The 10452-nt window shown below is 32.1% G+C and overlaps 1 protein-coding gene across 1 annotated transcript in view; it reads right to left on the bottom strand.

The window, feature by feature from the left end:
• Window positions 1-8614: 8614 nt before the first annotated feature.
• Window positions 8615-10452, bottom strand: part of LOC144980058 (uncharacterized) — a 77130-nt gene continuing 75292 nt past the window's right edge. The window contains exon 4 of the mRNA XM_078927539.1: window positions 8615-10452. This exon is cut by the window's right edge and continues 431 nt beyond it. The gene's annotated coding sequence lies outside the window, so the exon portion shown is untranslated.

Raw genomic sequence — 10452 nt, 5'->3', positions numbered from 1 at the left:
AGCGCCAGTAAAAAGTAAGAGAAGGTTATAGTTTAAAAGTTCTAGAATTACAATTAAAGCACCATAGAAAAGTAAGACAAAGGAGAATGATACAAATAGGGAATATGTGTAGATTCCAAGAGCACACTATCACTGTGCATGGTTTGAGATCACCTAAAAGTCTCATCCAGACACGAGCACAGGATCCCACTAAGAGGAATACACTCAAATACTTACATTATAAATTCAAAAGAACAAATATAATAATACATAACAGAGAGATGATTTAGATGAAAAATATTATCTTCCAATACAATAACTACGCATTTGACTCTTTCCTTCCCAGCCAAGGACTCCGGCCTGGGCCAGGTCAAAACCAAGTAATCTCACACCAAGACAAAGACAGATATAAGGGGATAGAAGACACAGTATGAACCCCCCTGCCCACTATGGGAGGTCAGGAACCCCACCCAGCCCCTTCTTTCCATCTTCTTACCCCAACCCTATACCAAGGGACAGAGCGGTGGAGATGAGGGTCAGCTCGCATCCAACAGTCCGGAAATAAAAGGAAACACTAACGAAATCCACAGTCTCATCTCATCATTGCTTTTATTTTTACGGCGAATGATATAAATTCCAGCTTTCATCTAAACACGGCCATTCATTCGTCTTACTATTCAACTACACAACAATTCACACATTGTACACACGCACCCACGCATAAACTATACACACACCAAAACAAGTAAGTATAAATATATACACATCAGAGTCATCATCATTACATTACAAAATACTCTCTCTCTCTCTCTCTCTCTCTCTCTCTCTCTCTCTCTCTCTCTCTATCTATCTATCTATCTCTCTCTCTCTCTTCCCACACACACACACACACATACACACACACAAACACATACACACACATGTGTGTGCACAATTTCTCCACACATCAAATGATTACGTATCATTAAGATGAATTGAAGCATTTTGAAAAGGCAAACCAATATTATAAGACATACAAACAAGTAAACATGTCTACTTATAGGAGTTATACAATTATGTAAACATTATAGTATTTTATATCATAAGAATAGTAATATGTCATATAAAATAATGATTACAAAGATGATTATAAAATAATATAATACTAATAATAATAATAATAATAATAATAATAATAATAATAATAATAATAATAATAATAATAATAATAATAATAATAATAATAATAATAATAAATATTTAAAAAAACAATAATAATAAAAATGATAATAAAAGCAAAGAACTTGGCATGTAGCGGCAATTAAGATTGAATCATTAAAAAACCAAAAAACAAAAAAAAAAAAAAGAAAACAAACAAAACAAAACAAAAACAACAGCAACAGCAACAAAACAATGACCAAAAAATGAGCTCGGTAGGGAAATATGACAACGTAATACAGGTCTAAGTTTTCCATATAAAAATACATACATGTATTTATAAATTCAGAGTATCTAAAAATAAAACAAATTATGATGCTGTTATAGGGACAGCAGAACACATGATGCATTGAAGAACGCTCGGACTTTTAGAACACGATTACAAGAAACTCAAATATATACATACATAAACACAAACACACACACACACGCGCGCGTGCGCGCACGCATACATACATATAAAAACAGACAAATCTCCTTATAATGTTGATTGTTAAAGTTTAAGCATATAAAATTCTTCTTCCTTGTACCATAACAATTTCTTATTACTGAGAATCGTTTAAGGAAGTAATAAAGATATCATTAAAAAAAAAAAAATTAATTAAAATAAAAACAGACATAATAAGCCAACACGGATCCAAATGGAAGAAAACAAACAAATAACCAAAAAAAAAACAAAAAAAACAAAACAAAAAAAAAAAGAAAACAAAAAAAAAACAAACAAAACAAAAACAACAACAGCAACAAAAACAATCAGAAACCCCCCAAAACTCTGTTAGTCATACGACATCGATCTTGCTATTGAAATACTACTATGCACTTTTAAAGACAACACTGTCTCTATCAGGGTTCAACTCCTGGCACAACAAAATAGCAAAGACAAAGCAACCCTAATCCACCCACCTCAATCAGAGTTGGTGTGGCCAATATGATTTATTTCACACACATATCAATACATTTGGGGGGAAACAGACAAAAAAAAACAACAACAAAAAAATACTTTTTAAGGCCCGCCTGGAACACTCTTGGGTCATTGCAGTGCTTGAAAAAAAAAACAACAAAACAACATAAATTAAAAGACTGATGATCAGATTAAATAAAATGTTGATCAAAAGTAGATGATTTACAAGATAAAAATGCAAAAACAGATACGTACATACATATATATATATATATATATATATATATATATATATATATATATATATATATATATATATATATATATATATATATATATATATATAACATCTACAAAATGATTTAATGATGACCAAAATGACACGGCAAGAATGGGAAATGACTTGTTATGTAAATGACATAAGCGCTACACAAAATATAAAATTTACTCTCGATAAAAAAAAAATGCAATAGAAATTATATAAAGATCATTTGAAATACACTCAAACCCCCCCCCCCCCCCCCCCCCCCTCCCCTTTCGTTCCAACAAAAATATAATATCTAACTGAACACAGCCCATTCATTATGCAAAATATACAAAATAATTAATCATATTCCAACATCTTCCAAAAGGTAATTAAACAATATAAAAACATATACAATTAAAGGATTGTTGATAACAATGATGATGATGATGAGGATGGTGGTCCTGATAACATGGATACTAATAAAGAATAATAGCAATTAATAAAAAAAACAGTAACGTCAATAATAATAAAAGAGAGAAAGATACAAAAAAACATCGTTGTCTAATTTTAAAAAAACAACAAAAAACAAAACTTGAGTATAATCAATAAAAGAGATGGTGGAATATATTTGATAAGAAATAATCACACAATACCAATGTAAAAAAAAGCTCCAAGAAATTCATCATCTTTACAATAAATAAAAACAAACTCACATCCAAATCTCCAATGCACAACATTCAATTCAATCGAATTAGAAAAAAAAAAAACAAACAAATAAACAAACAAACAAAACAAAAATTACGGGCACGGCTATGGCTAATGCTACCAATAATTTGCAAGCAAAAATCAATTTCCAAACTTTGAAGAAAAATAAAAACAAAACATACAGAAAAAATATCAGTAAATAAATAAATATTATCAAAATAAAATTCTTTTTAAAAAATCACAACATTCACAGCAGAGAACAACATTTGGTATCACGGATTAGCAATTATATATATGTACACCCTAGTCACACCCGTCAAATCTTTCCCTGTCGTGTATTGTATGTATTTGTGGTATTTCACAATGTAGTAGAAATGGCAATGATAATAAAGAATAGCAGGATATGGGAGGATTTTACTATTAACACATCAACCCTCGTAAAAAAAAAAGTCATCCTTCAGAGCTATGAAAGTTGTAGACATAAAGTTGTTTGTTTGTTTTTAAGGGTTTTACGGCGCTTGCAACACATTAAGGTCATATCAGCGCCAGTAAAAAGGAAGAAATGGGATAGTAAAAAGTTCTAGAATTACAATAAAGCATCCAAGAAAAGGGAAGACAAAGGGGAATTGGTTCAAATAAGAAACAGGTGTAGATTCCAAAAGCGCTCTATCAAAGTACTTAGTTTGAGATCACTAAAAGTCTCATCCATACACAAGCACAGGTCCCCGCTAAGAGGAACACACTCAAATGTTTTACAGATCATATATAATATAAAGAAAACATAATACAGTGCATAACAGAGATGATTTACAATGAAAAAATATCATCTCCCAAAACTAACTATACATTCGACTGCTTCCCTCTCAGCCAGGGCATCTGGCCAGAACCAGGACAAAACCAAGTAATCTCATTCCAAGACAAAGACAGAAGGCATGTTGGAAAACAGATATAAGGGGATAGAAGACAGTATGTACCCCCCTGCCCACTATGGGAGGTCAGGAACCCCACCCAGAAAGTCATCCTTCAGAGCTATGAAAGTTGTAGACATAAAGTTAAAAGCAACGAAGAAGAAGAAAAAAAAAAAAAAAAGAAAAAGAAAGACAAAGAGTAATTGGTCAAATAGGAAACGGGAGATTTCACCAGCAATCCATTGATGTCCAAATTTTGACATTGCCTAAAAGTCTCATCCTGGGAATTCCGATCTGAAGGATACACTCAAATGTTTACAAATCACAATATCCAATATACAGTAGACTCAAAATTATCAATCATAATAGAACACAACAGGGACAGAGAGATGATTTACAAGGTAAGAAATATATCTCTCAACAAAGGTACTGTATATTTCACTGTCTCCCTCCTAGTTAAGGATTCCGCCAGGACAAGGACCCCCCTCCCCCTCCTCCCAAATGATGTTTGTTTGTTTGTTTGTTTTTAAGACGCTTGCAACACATTCAGGTCATGCAGCGCCAGTAAAAAGAGAGAATATGGGATAGTAAAAAGTTCTAGAATCACAATTAAAGCACCCAAGAAAAGGTAAGACAACGGGGAATGGTACAAATAAGGAATTGGTGTTCCAAGAACATACTATCAATATACTTAGTTTGAGATCACCTAAAAGTCTCATCCAGACACGAGCACAGGTCCCTACTAAGAGGAAAACACCCAAATGCTTACATTATACATTCAAAACAACAAATATAAAAATACATAACAGAGAGATGATTTACAAGGAAAAAAATATCATCTCCCAAAACAATAACTATACATTTGACTGTTTCCCTCTCAGCCAGAGTATCCGGCCACGGCTGGGACAAAACCAAGTAATCTCATTCCAAGACAAAGGCAGAAAGCAAATTGGAAAACAGATATAGGGGGATAGAAGACACAGTAAGTACCTCCCTGTCCACTATGGGAGGTCAGGAACCCCACCCAGTCCTCCCAAAAGAGCGATCTCAACCAAAAAAACAAAAACAGAAAGCAACAAGGGAGAGCAAAACAGGGCGGGACAGAAGACACAGCACGGGACCTGCCCACCATGGGAGGTCAGAAGTAGAACCCACCAATCAGCTGAGCTATTCCACCAAATTATTCCGTCAGATACAATAAACGTTTTAAGACGAAAAGTCACCTCTTATCTATCCCATCATTCAATCATTGCCATCTTCTACTGTTTGTTATCTTACTTTATCATAAAACTCACACTATTAAATTTACAGAGTGAAGATAGCTATACAAAAAGGGAGCTGACATATTATATAGAACAAGAGTTGTATAAAAAAAAAACAAAAAAAAACCCAACAAAATGATAAAATTCCATCACATTTAAACATTGGCCAACAATAGATATGGCCCAAAATTTTTATATTTACAAAAGTTATATTCATAGAAATTGTTACATGATAATAATCTTTCGCATACACACACGCACACACACGAAGGCAATCATTTGTCGTCTGATGAAATTTTAAAGAAAAGAGTAAAAAAAGGTCAGCTGGAATGAAACCTGAAGGTCATGTGGTATTGAAATGGAATTACTACAAACACCAAATTAAAATATCTACATAAAATAGGAAAGGATAACAGATCCATGTATGTACTGATTACATTTATATTACAGTAGTATATTTATATATTGATTTTACAACACCATAGAGTTAAAATTCATCATAATTACGCATAGAGAGTATCATAGTGTTGAGAGTCTGAGTTTAAAAAAAAAAAAAAAAAAAAAAAAAAGAGAGAGAGAGAGAGGAGAGAGAGAGAGAGAGAGAGAGAGAGAGAGAGAGAGAGAGAGAGAGAGAGAGAGAGAGAGAGAGAGAGAGAGAGAGAGAGAGAGAGAGGAAGAATACAAGTTAATAAACGCTTAGAGGCCTAGAAAAGCCTCGCTTTTATTATGGGGAAAAGAAACTAAAAAACCCCGACAAAAACAAACACAAAAAAAAAAAAAAACAAAAAAAACGAAGAAAAAAACCATACATAATCAAACTGAAACTGTTAAAAAAATATCAAATAATTTTTTAAAAACTTAACCAATAAAAATGTATAGTTAGTTCATGAGAACTTTAAGCTGAAAATGACATTTCAATTAGTGTGTAGTGTGTATGTATCCAATTTCATAACAGGTACTAAAGCCATTCAGGCTAACACATTCCACCTTCAGCAAGAACACCATTAATTAAATTTTACACAACTTAAGTTTTAAAGTAACGTTGAAGATGATGTGAAATTAGTGTTTGTACTCAGGCAAGTAACAACACTATATATATATATATATATATATATATATATATATATATATATATATATATATATATATATATATATATAATATATATATATATATATATATATAGTTTTTAAAATCTACAAATATCTAGATTTATTTTATTATGAACAGTTCTTTCATGCATTATTTTCTACATTGATCGATTTTGGCTTGTGACACAAAACCCACAATGAAATTATCTTGAACTGGAAAGAAAATAACATTTTTCCTTTAAACGTGAAGACACTAAATTCCATCCTCGAATTTAAACAAACTGACCCTTAAGATAAAAAAAAAAAAAAAGAATACGCACCGGAAATGCTACTTGAGACAATCGGTCAGGATTTCACTGATGAGTAAAGCCAGTTTAAGTTAATAGATTCAGTCTTCACAAATTTTCCACATATATAAGATAAACAAAACTAAAACACGTATTTCTTCGCTTATGAATTATGAAAATTTAAAAAAGGTAAAATTTGTTTATAACAAAAGATAACTCTTAAGAAATTAGAAAATGATAAGTACGGAAAGAAACCTTTTTAAGAGGTAATAAAATGCTTTATAAATCTAATGAAAGAATGGGTGAAAATATTTATGCATCATTAGTATCAGCCACAATTTCAATTATTATCAGTCTCAAACCAGTGAATCACTTGGGCAATGACCCTATAATGATTGAAGTCAGAAAACAGTAATAAGTGCCTTAAGTTTTACACTTGTGTTTCAGTTAAAAGTAATATGAAATTGTCTGAACGGTTTCAATTGTGCAATAATAAAAAGAAAAAAATAATGAATAAGTATAGTCTTACAAAAGGTCACAAAAATAAAAATTATGGCGTTGAAAATTCAAAATATGCCCCGCAATTGTATTGGAGCACGTCTGGTATTGAAAAGGTTGGAAAGAAACATTAAAAAAACAAGAGAGATTGTAATTGGTGTAAAGTATACAAATGCTAAAATGTCCCAGATAAAATACAACAATGGAACATTCCAGAACACCCTGGTTTGAATGTCGAAGCAACGGAATGAATAATCTACTAAACTATGGCAATATAAAGATTGTTGGAAAATAACCTTACACAGGAAAAATATTTGGACAACATGTTGGTAACAATTTCAGTCAAACTCTATGTCAAGTTGTCTGATAATCCTATGGCAATAAAGGACCCATGTATCATAGTCTTAACTTCTAACTCTCTCCTTGCCAATCATTTTCAGTATTTTCCCAAAATGGCAGGCTTACCCAGCAGAAAAATTGATTTTTTAAACTCAAACAAGCTCTCTACTAAACAACTTTATGTTCTTATTAATTAAACAAAGATCATTCTTCAAATGTATCATAGTTTTAACTCTCTCCTTACCAATCATTTTCAGTATTTTCCCAAAATGGCAGGCTTACCCAGCAGAAAAATTGATTTTTTAAACTCAAACAAGCTCTCTACTAAACAACTTTATGTTCTTATTAATTAAACAAAGATCATTCTTCAAAGTTTGTGATGTACAAAATAAATCTGAATAAAAAAAAATGTAAATTGTGTCGTAACAAGTGTGACGATTTTGTTGCAGGTGGAAAGAAGAGGGTTAATTGAGATTAGTTTGTGTTGGTTTAAGTATTTAATCATCAATGACTATAATGAGACCATACCTTAGGATATCAGAATTGTTTATAAGTACGAGTAACCCTAAACCAATCATTAGCAGAGTGACCAACATCACTGATCACTGACCAAATACCTGTTGACATTTTGGCTAGAAAAAATATTCCTCCCTGTATCGATTGATTAAAATGACTTTCAACTTGACAACAATTTTAAACTCGATATTTCTTTAAAGTCTCCTGTTTTGTAACTATTTTTGACAAGTCATGAATCGTTTTGATTAATCGAAAATAAGTAAAAAATGTTCTAGTCATACTGTAAAAAGGTGTGTCGTCAATGTATGGTTGAATAAGGAGTCAACGAAGAGTCTTTATGATGCAAAAAGTCTGCTTCTTCTAATAATAGCACCACAGAAGACGACAATTATTACCTGTAAGTGAACGGCGTGATTTATTCAATAGAGCCACCAGTGAGATTGGGGAAGAAAAAAGTACAATGGAATCCACATACAGTCAACACTCTTAAAGTCAAATTCTGCTTAAAGTCAACACCTCTTATGGTCCCAAATCTCCTGTTTATACCTAGGTGTGTTCCATTGATAATGGATAAACTCAACATTGCTTAAAGTCAACCAATCTTTCTGGTCCTGCAGTGTTGACTTTATCAGGAATCCAAAGTAATATCACTTTGAGTACTACTAAATACTACTCCCAATATTCTTTCTTTTGGTGATTCTTGTCCTTTTATGAGATGTATTTTTTCGGAAGAAGCAGATTTTGACATCATTAAGGCTATGATAAGGTACGACAGGCTTATCGCCCATAAACACTTCTTTGCAATATGTAGTCTTGGCGTCTGCACCATATCAAAAGACAACTGGGTAATCCGTTGAAGGGCACACATGCAATTCAAAAACATTACATAAAATGTGGAAGCGATGAAGGTTTGGAAATGTCATGATTTGAAAAATATTTCTAGAATTATATATTATATATATGAGTATCTCAAGTGAGTGCTATTATTTACTAAAGCCCATATTGAAATTTGAAAGTCGGCAAACAGTTGGGGAAACATCTCATTACGATCATTATAATGGTGTCCGAGTAAAATAATGCAAAGCTGATATACTATCCTGCCTGCGTTACATCACAGACCTATTTATAGATTTATTCTTAACCAATGACACAATTTGGAACTTTTAACGACTCTTGGGTGGAGTGTAATAATGACTGAAATTTATAAACATTTTGTTGATTCAATAGTAGTAATAATAACAATAAATAAATCTCCATTCAACATGAGACAAAATTTCTCTTTAAGGTATATTAAAAAAAAAAAAGAAGCCGCATTGCAGATGAGAGAGTAACTGCGTTAAATTTCTTGCTAGAGAAAAAAAATGAGATACCTATGGGCAGCATGGGTCTAACCAAGGTACTCTGGGTGTAAATGCAACAGCTTATCCACTCAGCCATCTCATTCCCATTCATACTTAACGAGTATCCTGTCACTTTCTCTCGGTTTTAATCGCGTTCTTATCGTTTGAAAAAAAAATCTTAATGATTTTACGAAATGTTATAAAATATTTTAGTTTTGACTCTTTTCTAATAATGATTTAATAAGGAATGTTTTATCCATTTTTATAATCTCTTAATCCAGATGTATACATATGCTAGGGTTAGCAGTGAGTTTGTGTTCATTTTGACAAGAAAGGTTTTCTAGTGTGAATCTAACCTGGAATAATAGATAGATAGATAGATATATAAAATACAACAAGATGAGCATAGAGCATTTTTTTCCTTCTATTGAGCGCTGCTTTATTATAATTGGTGTATCAATACGTCATAGAAACAAGGGCACAGCCATTATCAGAAAGATACAGACAGTTTATTGATTATGAGATCTTTAACACCTCAACTATTTCGTGAGCAAAGTAGGAGCAATTCATGATAATTCAAATGTGCACCCAAAAAGACGTTGTTTTTTTTTTAACATCTTAGAATACATAAATCTATCAACAGAAAGGACCATTATCAATACCATTGTGATTATTGTACAGGCTTTATCAATGTCAATCTCTTCATTCTGCCATTTGTTTATACATTAAGGTTTCAGGTCAAAGGGTAAATCAGCATTGCAGAGAAACGTAAATAAATTACTCAGACATTTATAGTTTAATTTTATGATGTGAATGAGTCACCACAACTTTTTAAAAGCAGTCCTTTAAAACAGGAGTCTATATTTATTTATTTCAAAAACATCAAAAGGACAGCAGCAACAATTGCTCGCTACCCAATGGAAAGGTCGCAAATCCATACCAAAATACTTTCTGCTATATTTAACAAATTATCGGAGGACTTATTGCCCTGTTGGCGTGGCGATGTCAACAGTCAACAACACAATTTGGTAAGACGACCAATTACTATCCATGACATCCTTTTCATCTGTCAGATAAAAGATAAAAAAAATAAATAAAAAAAACCTCAGCACCCATTTCATTGCTGGGTGAACAAAACTAAGATTACAACATTTATAGTCTGACTGAAAATATTTAGTGATA

Source organism: Berghia stephanieae, chromosome 9 (genome assembly GCF_034508935.2).
Source record: "Berghia stephanieae isolate SIO BIC M18660-M18661 chromosome 9, UCSD_Bste_1.3, whole genome shotgun sequence".
Lineage (NCBI taxonomy): Eukaryota > Metazoa > Mollusca > Gastropoda > Nudibranchia > Aeolidiidae > Berghia > Berghia stephanieae.
The sequence above is the reverse complement of the archived record's forward strand: the minus strand, read 5'-3'. Positions and strand labels throughout refer to the sequence as shown.